At 41.8% G+C, this 15,442-nt stretch overlaps 1 protein-coding gene across 1 annotated transcript in view; it reads right to left on the bottom strand.

Annotated features, from left to right (window-relative positions):
• The window catches only part of CASR (calcium sensing receptor), a 74,478-nt gene extending 65,769 nt beyond the window's left edge, over positions 1-8,709 (bottom strand). Inside the window, exon 1 of the mRNA XM_030266770.4 lies at positions 8,595-8,709. The gene's annotated coding sequence lies outside the window, so the exon portion shown is untranslated. The remainder of the gene's footprint in view (positions 1-8,594) is intronic.
• Positions 8,710-15,442: the final 6,733 nt, after the last annotated feature.

Raw genomic sequence — 15,442 nt, 5'->3', positions numbered from 1 at the left:
ACAGTTTTGCAATGTTAATAGAAATTACAGCACCAAGATTTGTTTTAGACTTTAGTAACTGCAGCTATTTCCCTGATAAACATCACAAAAGACATATTGTGTGAAAAAATGAAACTGCTACAAATACCCTTCTAGAATAAGAATTTCACTTTAAAAACCGCAAATATGAATGATGTTGTGGCATTGTTTGTAGGAAAGACGTTTTGGTAAAACTCTAAAACTTTCAGGAAAAATAAGTAATTTCAGAGTAAGTAATTTACACTGTTTTGATATAGAGGCTTTAAAATAATGTGTTCCGCTATAATAGTCTCTGTCAATGGTCTCTTCTCACAGGAATGTCTTTTCAGTGTCATCTGCCAGGCACTATCACCAGCCTAAAGGTTCTTAGAAATATGATCATCTGCAGATATAACTAGCAATACTCTGTGCCTAGAACCAAGGAAAATTAAGTGCTATGCCTCAGTGTCAGTAGCAGGCAATAAGTCTATTTGTATAAATACATTTTGATGTACAAAGCAAGACATAAGTTGTTAGGGGAAATAGAAAGCAGGCATTACATAGGGAAAGCATCTCGTCCTTACACAAACAACAAACAGGGAGCACTCAGCCTCACAGTCCCTTGTTTTATCTTGTTGATCCTGTTTACTCCAACAGGGATGATGTTCTTCCCACATTTCTCTTAGGCAGGTCTGTAAGCTGGCATTGTGCACTCTGGCCCAGTGCCAACTCTCTGTCTGCCTCAATTCCCACCCCACTACTGCCTCTTGTCAGGTCTCCCCATATGCTCCAAACCCTCTCACTGCTGTTAGTTTCAGTGCTAACCCTGCAGCATCTCTCACTATACTGTGCTGCCAGCTGTGGTGCCGATGATAAAACATCAGACATGTCTTGCTTCAGCTATGGCAATTACAGCTTGACAAGTCGGGGAAAATGGCTGCATTCAGGCTCTGACATTCATACCTTCAGCTCTATCACTGCACACAGAATAAGAAGTCCAACAGCACAGATAACCACTGAATTTCCTCTCCATACTGTTCATCTATGACAATGACCAAAATGTATGGGTATTTCTGATCATACTGAGTTCCTTTCCATTAAGTGTCCAGTTTTTCTTGTCCTTCATAAAATGCCTCAGTTTACCAACTGAAAACTGAAATAGACTCTATGGAAGGAATGAAAACAACTAAAGAAAAACAACTACCAAATACTTAATCTACTTCATTGTGGCTATTTCCAACATATGGTGACTGATCATGCCTGTGTCAAATTCCAGCCACAGAGTTCCTCATGTACCCATTGTCAGAGCACAATCTAAGCAAGAATATACCTATGACTGGTGATCAGACACCACGTGGTTTCATTTCAACATCAGTTTTCAAATTAAACTAAATACTTCTGCCTTTCACAGCTGTGAACCAAAACTCCAGTGCTTAAATAGAGTAAAACAAATAGAGTAAGTGTTGCAGAAGCTCCAGAGGAGGAAGAGGTTGCAGTTACTAATAATGAGGAGTTAAAGCTCAGGTCCTCAAAAGTTCTTGGCATACTCTTCACCCTCTAGAGGCACACAGAAATTTTCACCCCCAGAAATGTCATCCAGCTGCTACTTAAGTCTGGAGGACTGGGATCTCATCTCTGCAAGCCAGTACACTGACACTAGGTCCTGCACCATTTCATGGAGAGACTGCTCAAACCTCTTAGCTGAAAGCTCCCAGGCAGAATATTCAAAATATGCGCTCTAACTGTGGAGGAGGGAGGGTAAAGGCCTGTTTAAGATTAAGCTCAGCTTTCTGATTGACTGATGCTTTTGAAGGCTTTGGTATGAAAATGGACATGACACATCAGAGACCATTAACTATGTAAACACTGCTTCCTAAGAAATGAAAGCAGCGGTAATTGTACCCTAGCTAGCTGCTGAAATTACTTAAAGCAGGACTATTCTGGGAAGTAAAGGAAGCACCATATGCTATCAATGTGTTTGTTAAAGACAGAACAGAAGTCTAAATGTTATGAAGAATTCATGTTTATACATGCACATATATATATATATATATATATATATATATATATATATATATATCCACATATCACTGATGATATTTATGTTTGTAACCTTATTACAATGCTTTAGACAAGGATATCATATGGAGTAATGTACTGAAAAGACATTGTGGCACAAAAAGTGGAACCTATTTCTGTTGTTTAGAAACCAGACTTTTATACTCAGTTTGTCACTCACTAACTGAATCCAGCCCCTTCAATCTCTAATACATGAATCAGGACAATCACAGTTGCCTCCCTAAGGTGAGATAAAGAGTATATGCAGGTTGTCTGAAATAATAAACACAGGCAGCAGAAGATTTAGTATTACAGCTTGGTTTATAAATCCATGTGCTTTTCCCATACTGAAGGCCACTAAATGGAGGAAATTCATCAGCAGGGTATGACATTTTATAATTTGTAGAAGAATATGACAGTCTCACAAAATATATGGCTATGCAGAAGGCATAAAGTATCTGTGGGATTTATATGTGGCACAGATTAGTTGTCCTTTGAGCAGATTGTTGTCTTTCCAACACAAAGTTCCTGAAAGGAACTACCTCCACAATTCAAAATACTTACAGAACACTCATATAGAAAGAATGGCATCTGGTGTAGAGCATACTGCTTGGTGTTGACTGGGTATAGCTTAGTTAAATTTCTCCTCAAGGGCTCAATGTAAAACATGCTCTCACAGAGATCTGAAAACTGGATCTTTGTTGCAGGGCTTGGACAGCTGGCTTACCCAGGGTTAGTCAAAAGATCCTGGTGAGTACCAGTTATGATACATTAAAAATATTTAAAAACATACAGAGCTATATTGGTCATCTTGGAAGCAACTACCATAGCAGACTGAGTTTGGTACATGTGGACCCATTCCACCATGGCTTCCCACAATAGGGCTTCAAGCAGTGTCAAAGAACGGAATAGAAACATGCATTGTGTGGCAAAGACAGCAGTGAGGTAAAAGGTGGAAGAAGATGGAATAAGGAAAAAATCCCTGCCACAAGCACCTACTACTGAGGCACTAGTCCAAACATTTAAACTTGCCTGCAGTGTGCCTTGCTGGAATATCAGAGATAACTGCAGCAACTGGCAGAGGTGACACAGGACCTGCAAAAGATCTACTCAGAGCACCTGAAATGGTACTCACTGAAAATTTTAAAGGTACCAATCTTTCTGAGAAGATGAAAGGGTGCAAAGGTTGACAGCCAGGTCCCTAATCTGTAAATGCACTGATAAACTCCATCACCACCAGACCTCAACCTCCCTCTTCCCTTGACACTATGGAGTTTTGTGCAATGGCTCATGTGAACACAGCCATGGTGGATGGTTCCATGGGGCTCCTGAGTTCTGTGGACACTTTGACACTAACGAGTATGAGAGCCATGTATCTGCTGCATTCACTGGAACAATCAGTCTGCTCCCAACCCTTATGCTTTCATGTCTAGCTGGTACTAGAGGAGCCAGGAATAATGGGGCTAGAGGAAATCACCCCCTGCCCCCAAGTATTACATTTATTCAACAGCTTGTCTTTAGTAATGTTCTTTTACACAGGCAGTTCTTAAACAAACTTCACTAGTAAAAGCTTAATTAATGCTGCCAGGCCATGGGTGAGCCGGAGGGTAGAAAAACAGGAGTGGGGAATGAATGTCCTCCTTTTCAGGAAGATTAGGGCTACAAGGTAACAAGAAAGCACAGAGGACAGAAAGCAGAAAATATAGGTTAGATAGTACTTGGAGGAAAGGAACTGTTGTTCCTGGAGGAAAGAAACATCTGTTAAGCTCTGTCCTGAGGAGATGACATGAAATTGAAAGATGAAGAGTCCTTCTTCTCCTTAAACTAGTCTGCCTAAGACAACTTCAGCATTCTGTGGCAAGGACCAGTTCTCTTTTCTGTTTGCAGAACATACTGTAGACCACTATTCTGGTATATAACATGTTCTCTGAAGCGAAGACAAGTATCAGACCAGGAGCCCTATTGCTTGCAAAATCCAGCAGACTCTGAACAGTGTAGTGGTGCTGGTGCTGGTGCTGGAAGGACTTGGTCACTGAAGGCAGAAAGTCATCAGAACTGCTTATAGCAGGAATGATTTTTAGCAACACTTCAATATTAGATTTTACTTTGGGTTGCTCCTCAATGTTCTGCTTCTCATAGTACGTATGTAAAGAACCTCCAAATCCCTAGTTTCTCAATGTTTTAATTCAAGATGTCAAGTGTCCAAGAATATCAGCAGCCCAATAGGCAAAGAGAAGCATCAACAGTCAAATTCTTGAATGTAAAAATAATCTTTCTGTAGATTAGCTGACCTATAAATATGTTGATTATTCATGTTAATTATATGAAAAAAAAATTCCTGATGTCATCTGTCTTAAGTTTAATGATTTCCTGTGTGTTTGGTTTGCTCTGACAGGTTGGTGCATCTGTTATCTTTTAAAGCTCCCAATTGTTGTTTTCAAGAAGAATGTTTAATTACGAAAAATTACTAAACAGATTCCATAATTTAAGGAAGTGTAGTGAAATTATTGCTGCTCATAGAGGTCACTTAATGTGTTTCTAACTTATTAAGATGAAATACCTGACTTTAGATGCCGAGTACTGTCTCAAAAGTAGCGTATTTGTTCAAACAAATTTCAAAAAATTTTATTTGTGCAAACTATTACAGGAAAAAAAAATAGCCCATCAATAAATTTTTGTAGATACTAGCATGGACACCAAGATAACTTATTTAAACAGATGCCAACAGTTTAGCTGCAATGATCAGAGTATTCACGTAACTTACCTACTGTTTTGGTTGTGAGATGTCTTTGTGTTGACTGACTTTTATCATTTATTTCAGAACTATGCTGTACCTTCTGGCTGACTCACGGCTATATAATAATTTTTTGAGAGGACTGAATTTCATTTCATGACTGGCTACAGGCTGCATCATAAATTCAAGACTCCTCACTCTCCACTGATCTCCCACAGATGCCAAAAGGAAGCTTGTACAGAGATCAAAGGAAGAATTTGGGCTCTGTGTAGTAAAATAAAACTTTCAGTTGTTATTTTTTACATCACATTCAGAACTGCTTACTGGAAAATGTTCCCTTTGCTAGGATCATTGCCACCCTTGCCTCCTGTCTCTTTTCCCTTCCCCATCCTTCTTTCTTTTTTCTGTCTTCCTTTTCTTCTCTTTGCATGTGTCATTGCAGATTCCTACTCCCTGTGCACTGAGCTGGAATGTTCACTGTAACACATGCAGTGCCACCATTAACCACAAGTACTTGCATTCTGACAACTCTCAAGGAACACTGGTTCAGATCTCTCTCCAAACTGAGGACACAGCACAATGGCCCTCACTTTCTGCTCAAGAGAATATTGCATATTTATATCTGCAATGTTACAGCTGGGTTTAATACATCCTTCCCTCCCCCCCACCCCCAGTATTTTTCAAGAAACAAAAATCAGGACCCAGGCACTTAATAACTCCTTTGCCCATACTGGACACTCACCCAGGTGTTCTCTATCTCGTCCACCAAAGTATTCAACACAAAGTAGTCTGTTCCAGGCAAAGAAAGCAGAGGCAGGTTAACATGTCAGCCCCAAGTGCCCCAAATTAACTATTAATATATAAAAATTAAAAGTTCAGTAGCATAGAGTTTTCCCTCAAGCTCCAAAATGGATTTAGATCACTAAAGCTGGTTTCAGATACAGGGGTTCTATGAAGGTTGCAGATCAGAGAAGCGGTCAACTGACCTTCTGCACCACAAAAGTCAGTTGAATTGTCCTGAAAATGGAGGGGAAAAGGATCAGATACTTTTGAACCCCTCTGCTTTGCCTGCTCTCATATGCCAACCTTACCATAAAACACTGCAAAGCTTTTTGCATGAAAATTCCAGTGTGCTTCAGAAACCCCTGTTTCTATCCAAGGTATTTCTAACAAGACCCTGTGAGGTACAGTTCTTATCCTCATTTTTTTCAAACCAGAAATCTGAAAGAAAATGTTTGTCTGAGGTCAGTGTCCAAGCCCAGAACAGGTTCTGGAATGGTCTTTACAACTGAGTCACTAGATTGTGTTGCCTTCACCATCATTTAATGTAGGCATGAAGAGATTACAGTCTCTCGTGTTTTGTGAGCTGGGCAGTTCATCTCACCTAACAACAAAAAAAAAAATGTGCCTGCATGGAATCAACCTTGAAACATGAGCAGAGAAGACTTCGGTACTAAGGCTACCACCTCTCTGTCAATGTCCTCCCTTTGTCTACTTGGTGTCAATAATGTTCTCAAAATCGTTTGCATGAATTAGTGCAACCAAAGAATTCTGCACTCATGCAGTTAATAAATGACTGAGAAAGGCTGTCAATTTATGCAGAATAAGTTGTTTGCAACCAACAATAGATCCAACAGCTTGCAACCAACATGTAGATGGAATGAGATTGAACTGAAAAGGTCCCCGTGTCTCACTCAATATTTTTGCTCATAATTCAGAAGAAAATTCTAATAATCTTATCAAATACCAAGAAAATATTGAGGTTTGAGAATGGTAGAAAGAGTGTCAGGCTGGCAGACCTGGGATCTGAATTCTTCCAATAAGCCATAAAGTTTAACATAGGAAGTAGCTGTTCAACCTCTTCTATATTGTTCTATTGACATTTTGACAATTATGTCAAAATTTTGCCTGCTGTCACCCATTCCATCACTGACCTTCCTGAGAAGTTAAGGATAGGACAGTCTGGTGTCAAATACTGCAATGAGATTTGACACACACTTGGGCACAGAATTAGGATCACCCTAATAACTTTCTAGATGTCTCCAAACATCAGCCTTGTCATGTCCTAGAACAAAAGAAATTACTTTGGGATGCTTTGTATGGTTTCTAGTCACTAACCTGCCATAATCTATCCTCTTTAAAAAAAAATCATATTTCAACAACTTCAATTATATAAATTAAATGTAAACTAGATTTTGGAATAGTATTTCATCTGAACAGCCATCACCACTGCTCAGTTAAACATACTCCTAATAATCATCCAACTAATTTTTCCACTCTCACAGCTAGAAAAGATGTGAGAATTTGGTCTTCACAACATGGGGTCAATGGCCAGACCCCAGTGAATGCACAGAGCACAGAAACAGATATTGTTCTTGGGGCTGAAACTTCTATTTCTCGTTGCAAAAAAAACTTAGTCCTGCAGTGTTGTGAGAGGAGGAGCATAGAACAGTAAGTGAAAAAAGTGCACAACTGCCCAGCCTCAGACTAAATCAAGTACAAGACTTAAGGGCTCTAATTTCCACAATTAGCATAAACACTTTCAGGGGCACCACAGTGCCTGGGAAATAGCCTTAGCAACGCCTCACTGATAGTCCCCTGACCTTGGCCCTCCCAGCACATCCTCTTTGCGTTTACACCGGGTGGTGAAACTTGAGTAGGAGGCAAAAAAGTCCCAGCTGTGATAGAGACGCTACTCAAAAGGGGAAATCGGGAAAAGCCTGCAAAGTCACTCTCTCCTCCATGATACATGACCAAACAGGAGAACTGCACTGGCCATGGCTGGGAGATGTAGGGCTACCAGTCCCCTCTGCTCCTCTGAATCCAGCCCAGAGTGTCCAACAAGGTTAATCTAGTTTGCACCATGACTGCGCAGAAAGACACACAGAAGTGGTTTTGGGGGCAGAGCCTAAGAGGGAGCAGGAGGACAGTGCAAAATAGACCACCTGTTTCAAGTAGGAAAAAAACCCCCCAAAACAGTAAAAAAACCCCAAAAACCAAAAAAAAAAAAAAACCCCAAAAAAACAAACCCCCCAAAAAATAGGGAGACACTTCAAACAATTACAAAAATAATTTTATCATATCCTATATCTACCCAAGTAAAAATGAAGATTTTGAGGGAAGATTCAGGACTTCTCAAAAACTCTCTTCATATATATATGGTGAAACTTGTTTTGAATAGTGCTAAGGCTTCAGAAACTTGTAACTGTGGTATAAATCGGTTTCAAGATACTGCTATTAGCCTCTTTCTATCAGGATCAGTGAGGTGATTTTTTTTTTCCCAGCGCGTGTGATTTCAATAAAACAACTTGTTGCTCTTTAAAGTTTTGTTATGAATTACTGTTCTTCTTCCCCTCAATATTATTCCTAGATAACTTGAGCCAGAGAAAACACCTCAGAGCTCTACGGAAACTTCTCCTTTCGCCTGATCCTACATGTATCAGAAACCACCCTGCCCAAGATTTAGGGAGGGGAGGCGGAGGGGTCCCTCCGTGGAATTAGGTCTGCACCTGGCATGGCCGGCCGGGCTCAGCCTGAAGTGCCCCCGGCTCCCTGTCGCCCTGGGCTCGCTCCGCACCCCGCCTGGCCAGGGGCTCTGCTTCTCCAGGTTTCTGCGCCCCAAAGCCAGACCCGGCGCTGCGCAGCGCTCCCCGCCCGTCAGAGCCCGCGGGCTGCGCCCCGTCCGTCGCTCCCCCGTGTGCCCCCGGCGCGGGCGGGCTGGTCCCGGCGGGAGGGCTCCCCTCCCCGGCCCCGCTCCCATCCCGGGCGCGCACCCACCTGGCCCGCGGGCCCGCGCCCCGCTCACCTCGTCCCGCCGCCGGGGCTGCTCCTGCCGCCACCAGCTCCTGCCCTCACTCCGGCGCTGGGCAGGGCGGCGGCAGCAGCATCCCCCGCCGGCCCCCCAGCTGCCGCGGCGGCACTTGCAGCCTCACGGGAACCGGCGGCGAGAGAAGGAGGGGGTGGGGGAGAGAGAAACCCCTGGCCAGGGCCCCGTCCCAGCCCTCCCCGCAGCCTCCGGCACCCGGGCCCGCTCCCACGGGCCACGCAAGGCGGGGCGGGCGGCGGCGGCAACCGCGGGGACCCGCCCGGGCGCTCCTCGCTCCGCGCCGCCCCGCGCTGCCCCGCAGGTAGCGGCGGCCCCGGGCGGGCTCCGCGCACCGCCCCGGCGGCGCAGGGACGGCGGATACCTCTCCGTGAGCCTCCCTGCTGCCAGGCTTCGGGGCGCTGACCCTGCGGCTCCCCGTGCAGCGGCGCCCGGCAGGTTGGCACACGGGTACTTAACCCTGCAGCGGGACGCAGCTGTGGGGGAAGGAAAAAAGCATTAATAAAAAATCATTGCTTGCTCAGTTTTCTTTTCAAGACTAGGGTTTTCTTCCATCTCTCAACGAAAAAGTCAGACCTCCCGGTTTATGCTGTTCCCTGGTACCTGAAGCTGACAGAGTAGACAGCAGGGACCTGTATTTCTTGAAGATGAAAATCCTCATCTTGCTCTGTACAGTTGAATTTTGGTGTGGTTTTGCAGATTTTTACAGCTACAGATCTGTTATACCCACCAGTTGATTTGGATCTTAAGAATTGAAATGCAGAGAACAAAATGTTTTCATTATTATATGGTAGCGCTTACATTATTACACTGCTTCCCTAGTCCAAAAATCTTTCAACACCGTTTGAAAGCAACAGTCTTTTGGGATCATTATACAGTTTGTATTTGAAAACCCTTAACCTCATAAAATGCTTTTTGTTTTAAAAGGAAAAGTAGAATGTAGCCCTATACACAGACTCTGGTGCCATTCTACAGACAGCCCAACTTTGGAGGTTTGGCTCTGTCCTGAGTATATAGTTTTCCTTTGCCAAGTAATAACAGCAGAAATGTTGTTAGAGTTGCAATATACTGCTAAGAGAGACACTTAGAATGTATTTAAAGTGTGTTGTATTTTTACCTTGAAGAGGTGATAAAGACCTTTATTTCTGAAGATCTATGAGACCTAACATTAGTAAATGTGTAGTCTATGTATTATTGCAGAATTACCACAGACCCAAAATTGCTTACATACTCAAATAGCATTTCTTGTATTAGGATACAGTTAATTTTGAAAAATAGTTTTCTTTTCCTATTTCTACTGCAGTACGCTGACTTTTTAAGAAAAAGATAATCATCCTTTTGATAGTTAATACAGTATAATTGCACAACCATAATAAAATGCCAGCAAATATTTTTCAGATAAAAAAAAAAAATAATAAAAAATTACTGATTCCGAAGGAGGAAGAAGAGCTTTCTTAGTTCTTAATCATGCTTAACTGGAGATGGTTCCAGATACAAGGTCTACAGATTCAGAGGATTCCCTACTAATGTTGTATTAAAGTTTGATTTGCAGCCCCAAGAAAATGTAACACTTCCCTGCAGCAGCCAAAAGTGTTAACGTTTCAAATCCTAAATCAGAATAAAATCTTGTTTGAAGAATCAGTACAGATTTCTCTGTACACCAAGTGTTTGGACTCAGGCTCTTCAGGACCATGTTGTAGCATGGCAATGAATCTGAATTATTTTTTAAGGCAGTTTGCTTATGAAGAAACTTGGAGAGAACAGGAAGTTGGTTATTTTAAATAATCGTGTAGTTGTGGGGCAGAGACAGAAGAGATGAAAGAAAACCTTTAAAATGGTAAACTCCAAACTTCCACAAATTCTGTAAATCAACTACTGCTATATTCATTGCTGCACTGCACATAACCAGCCATGCTATTTGTGCCACAGGGGCTTTTGTAGCCTAGTACTTCATGCATGGTTGTATCAAATAGAAAACAATGTAACAGAAATTTTTATTTTTTAATTTCTCCCAATATTAATTGTAGCTTCCCATTATATGTGACTTTATCACATTGTGGGGGCTTCTTCCACCATGACAATAGCAACAGAACAAAAACTGTTTCCAGCAATAAAAATCAGACAAGGAAGAGGCATCAGGACAAGCCCACTGGGACAGTCTTTGATCTTGCTGGGCATCTCTTTGGCTTCTAGAACTCAGCAACACGAGGGAAGCCGGCAGGATGGCATCCATTCAGGGCCCTTGTATTTAAGCCCATGCAGCATGGCAGGCTTTCTTTCTCTTTCTCACCTACAGAGTTCGAGCAGATCATACCAGAATGCGCTTTATCAGAGAACCCTCAGATCCCAGTGTGTTGGAGAGCCCAGCCAGGGTGCAGAAGGCTCAATTCTTTCAATTTTTATCAGATTTGAACCCACATCTCTCACTTAGCAAGGACATAGCCTAAACAGCTCACCACAGAGCATTCCAGAGAAAGAATTACCTATGGTGCCCTTTTCAAACCTGTGCTATCCTTCATTTTGATTCATATGGCTTTATTTTACTTTGAATTAGGTGGGAGGGAAAAGAAAGAGTAAGCTACTTGCACCAGGGAAATACTAGCATTCTGAGTCCTGTGCTAATGACAGTAATTGCAGTTTTGACTCTATTGCCCTTTCCAGATGAAGCTGACATTTTTAGTAGAGACTCTGGACCCAACCCAATTTCACTGGCTCCAAAATCAGTGACCTGATTTTGGAGTCCTTATGTCTCAGCTTCTCTCTGCCTTTGCCATATACAACAAACATGTAAAATGCAGCATAAAAATAACAAGTAAAATCCACATATTTTTTTATTTATTTCCTTCTCTATTGCAATACTGAACAGCATCAGCAGCTCGGTGATACAATGCCTGTGAAAGGAGGAACCAACAAATACTGAGAATCACTTCTACTTAAAAGGGACATGTGAGAGCAAATGGAAAAAGAATACACAGAACTACTGAACCTTAGTTCCTTTGAAACTACAAGTTAAGCCTGCCTTTGACTATTTACTGAAAATACCACAAGCTTTGGAAGAAGGAAAAGCTGTGAAGGGCTGAGATGGAATATCAAACCTAAGGATAAAGGAGAGAAAAATTGAGGTGGCAAGAGACTTCTCTGGCTTCCACGATAGTGTGATCACCTCTACTGCACTGTGGCCTTCAGGGTTTGGTCTCAAAGGATCAAAGGCTGCACTTTGCAGCAGGTCCTTTGTGATGGAAAGCCACCAGGGGTGTCAGTGGGCAGATTCTTCAGGGAGCTACCAAGGGAGTCTCACAGAACAGGGAGTTCAGAAGGACAGAAGGTTGCTCAGAAACAACTACTTTCCTCTTGTAAGAGTGTTGTTTGATTGAAAGGCTGTTATGGTTTTCAGCTGCATCTCATCAGATGCCCAGATGCAGTAGCAACTCAGTCCAAAGATTGGGAGAGAGGATGGCAGCTGCTGGAAAGGACTTGATTGGACTGGCATCTGTAATCAGCTGTGCCTACCAATGATGTATATATTGATCAGAACTAAGGTAGATAGGGTCTCATGGACTATCTTTTAGGGCACTATTGGGCAAGTTATGCTGGCTGATGATTCTCTTGATGATGTCTCTGATGATTCCTGGTCAGGAATAATGGCTCTGTTGGATGGCATTGCACAGACATCTTACACCAGTTCTGTGAATTATTTTCTGTATTCCAAGTTATTTTCATAGTGAGTAACCAGAGTAGGAAATATGCAGATGCCATGAGGTGATGGAATCTCACAAAGGTGAGGGGAGTGATGAGGTCCTGTGTTGATGTGAGCAGGGCAGGTGATAGCTTGTAAGACAAAGTACTGAAGACTCCTCATTGCATACATGCATTTTGTTCATCAATTGTCTCTAGCTGTGGAGGACAAACTAATCCCACAGGGGCATTTTTCTGCAAAAACTCTTCAAAGGGGCAACTCTTCCCATCATCTGGACAAAAACGTAGAAACAAACAGTATGTAGAACAAACAACTCTTGCAGCTCTCAGGTCAAGTCTCTCAAGTCAAGCATCACTGTAAAAGGCTTTGGAAAACTGCTTGATTCACCTAGTCTTTGTCAGGAGTATGAACTGGTGCTAGGACAGGCTTCTTGTTCTTGTAAGTTAGCCTCTTCCAGTTTACCTGTGTCCCTTATCCATGGTGTAGAAGAGTCAGGAAGGACATATAAAAGCTAGATGCCAAGATGCAAAGTTAAATGGGATAACTGGAAAGTTTAATGTTCCTTCTGACAAAGCTTCCTGAGGCAGAAGTGAAGCAGCTGGTGTTTGTCAGAGCTATACCTCATACAATGGATGTGGATATAAGTGCCTTGAGCCAGTTCTGGGAAGCTGAAGCCCAAATTTGAACCAAAATTATTCATGGCTGAGTCTTTTTCCCAAGGCCTGGCATGCTGAAGAGAATTTTACAATGAGCCTAAACCATTGTCTCTCCATTGTCTTGTTCTGGAACATAAGTTCAGGGAAGTATGCAATCAGGAGAATGATGATATCTGCTTCAAATTCTTAAACGACTTTTACTACAAATAAAAGAAGCTAGACTGATAGTTTGAAGACTGATAGCCCAGAAAGCTGAGGTCTTTTTTCCATTGTACAAACTGAGCACCATAGGTAAGGCATATCCCTGTCTCCCTCTACCTTAGAATGTTCTTCAGCTTCAGCTTGTACTGGAGAAAAGGTATTATTAAATCCTTCCTTTCTGCTCAGAAGAAAAATGCAAGATGAGTTTTTATAGGGATTCAGAGAGAATTTGTGCTGCTGGGTTGTGAAGGATATGCTGTTAGAGGGGTGTGCTTTGGTTGTGCAGATGTGGCTATATCACTGTCTAGTGGCTGTGCCATGGAACACAAGTCCCCTTGCTGCAGCTAGACTTTGTGGACATACCATGTGCTCAAATAATGAGCTCTATGTTTTTTAAGCCAAAAATTTTTCTCCCCCTGCTGAGGAACATGAAGTTTGTGTATCTGCAACACATGGATTCCTTACAGAGGAGGAGATTTGCTCTTGAAGGGTGGTTTATATTGTTTTAGTCAGTGCAGAAATGAAGAGAGGAAACAGATTTTGGTTACGAAATGCTTAAGGATTAGACTGGTATTGCACTACCCAAAATGAAATCTACTGGTCCAGCTAGGAGTAAAGCATAAACAAGGCAGAATCTGAATTAAAAGCTGCTAGAGAGAGACAGCACCCAGTGTGCATTGGATAAAACCAGCAGCCCTGTGGACTGAGAACAATCCAACAACAACTCTAGCCCAGCTCCACAAATGTTATTGAACAAGTCTCATGAAGGTGTGTCCTATGTGAATTAGCCTTAAACAAAGAGGACTAAAAATCTCGAGCCTGTTCCTTCTTCCTCCCTGCTGTCTTGGTTTAAAAAGTTGAAAAGTCATGATTAAATTGGCTGCACTTGTTATTTAATATGTTTTATTTAGTTTGTATCTATGATTTTTTTAAATATTTATCATATTGCTAAAGAATGGTGACTGTTTTCATAGAAACTGAAGATGGAAGAGACCCAATAAGTTCACATCCAGTCCATCCCCCCTGCTGCCACTGCCGAATTGTTCTGCATGTACATTTTCCAAGACCACCTCCAAACTAATTTTGAAATTTCTACTTTCTTGGCGAGGGTCTGTATTCCTCGTGTACAGATCTGGAAGTAGCTGGTGATGCCCATTCTCATCTATCCTTCACTCCTTTCTGCCTTCTTCTTCTTTATTCTTACATTTTCTTTACTCCATTCCCTCTTCATCTTCTTTGTTCTTGCATTCCTTTTTCGGGCACAGGTACTTCTTATTTGGTTATCCTTAAATGTTTCTTCTCCTTCCTTAGATTTTTAAAAGGATCTACACAGTTGGGCAGGATTACTCTGGCAGATGCAAGCAGCCCAAGCAATATCATTTGAGCAGCTATTTGTTGAGCAACCCTACCCTGGAATATCCTGTCCTGGGGAGTATGAAAAACCAAAACAAAATCTCCAAGGTATTTGCTGAATATCAAAGCAGAAGCACACAGAGAACATTGGCCCTCTATTAAACACAACCAAGCACACTCTTATTAAAATCCTATTCTGTTATAATTCTTTGGCAAGGAATATTCTGCTAAAGATATTGTTTATAACTATTGCAGTTCCTTTGTTTGTTACCCAATTCCTGCGTTGGTTTGATCTACAGGTCACACTTGGTCTACTTGAGGCAGCTTAGTGAGCTGGCTGTTTTCCCTCAAGACAGTCATCTTGTGCTTCAGGAGCTAGCCATGGACAAAATAACAGTTTCATGTCCACATTTTATGATTGCAAAGAAAATTTTCCAGATGTGAGCCACTGTCTTCCTTTATTTTCACATCCATATTTCTTCTCTGTATTTTCATCATTTGGTTCAGGTCAGCTACAGAAAAAACTTGCACACACTGTCCTGGCTTTTTTACCTTAGGCTGAAGAACAAAAGCAGCACATCAGACTGATGCAATAGTGATTATTAAGCCTGCAGGTCTGTAAATGTAATCCCCTTTGTATTAGTCTGCAGTTATTGAAATGCTGGGATGGAAAACCCCCAAATCTGACCACAGAGGAGGCTTCCAAACATCTCTTTAGCATAGACAACCCAAGCAAAAGTTATACTGTAGGATTAAATATAAACACAGAAATCAGAAATACATTGAAATCAGAAGACCTTTTGAAGTTTCAGGAGTGTTTTTCCCTTTCTATATTTAGAAGGGCTTTTTGAGCACCTATATCTACATACTGAAAATTTTCAAGGTGAAAACTGAACCATAAATGCTCATTTACTCTTGGGAAG

Source organism: Taeniopygia guttata, chromosome 1 (genome assembly GCF_048771995.1).
Source record: "Taeniopygia guttata chromosome 1, bTaeGut7.mat, whole genome shotgun sequence".
NCBI classification, from domain to species: domain Eukaryota; kingdom Metazoa; phylum Chordata; class Aves; order Passeriformes; family Estrildidae; genus Taeniopygia; species Taeniopygia guttata.
This window is presented reverse-complemented; position numbering and strand designations above follow the sequence as displayed.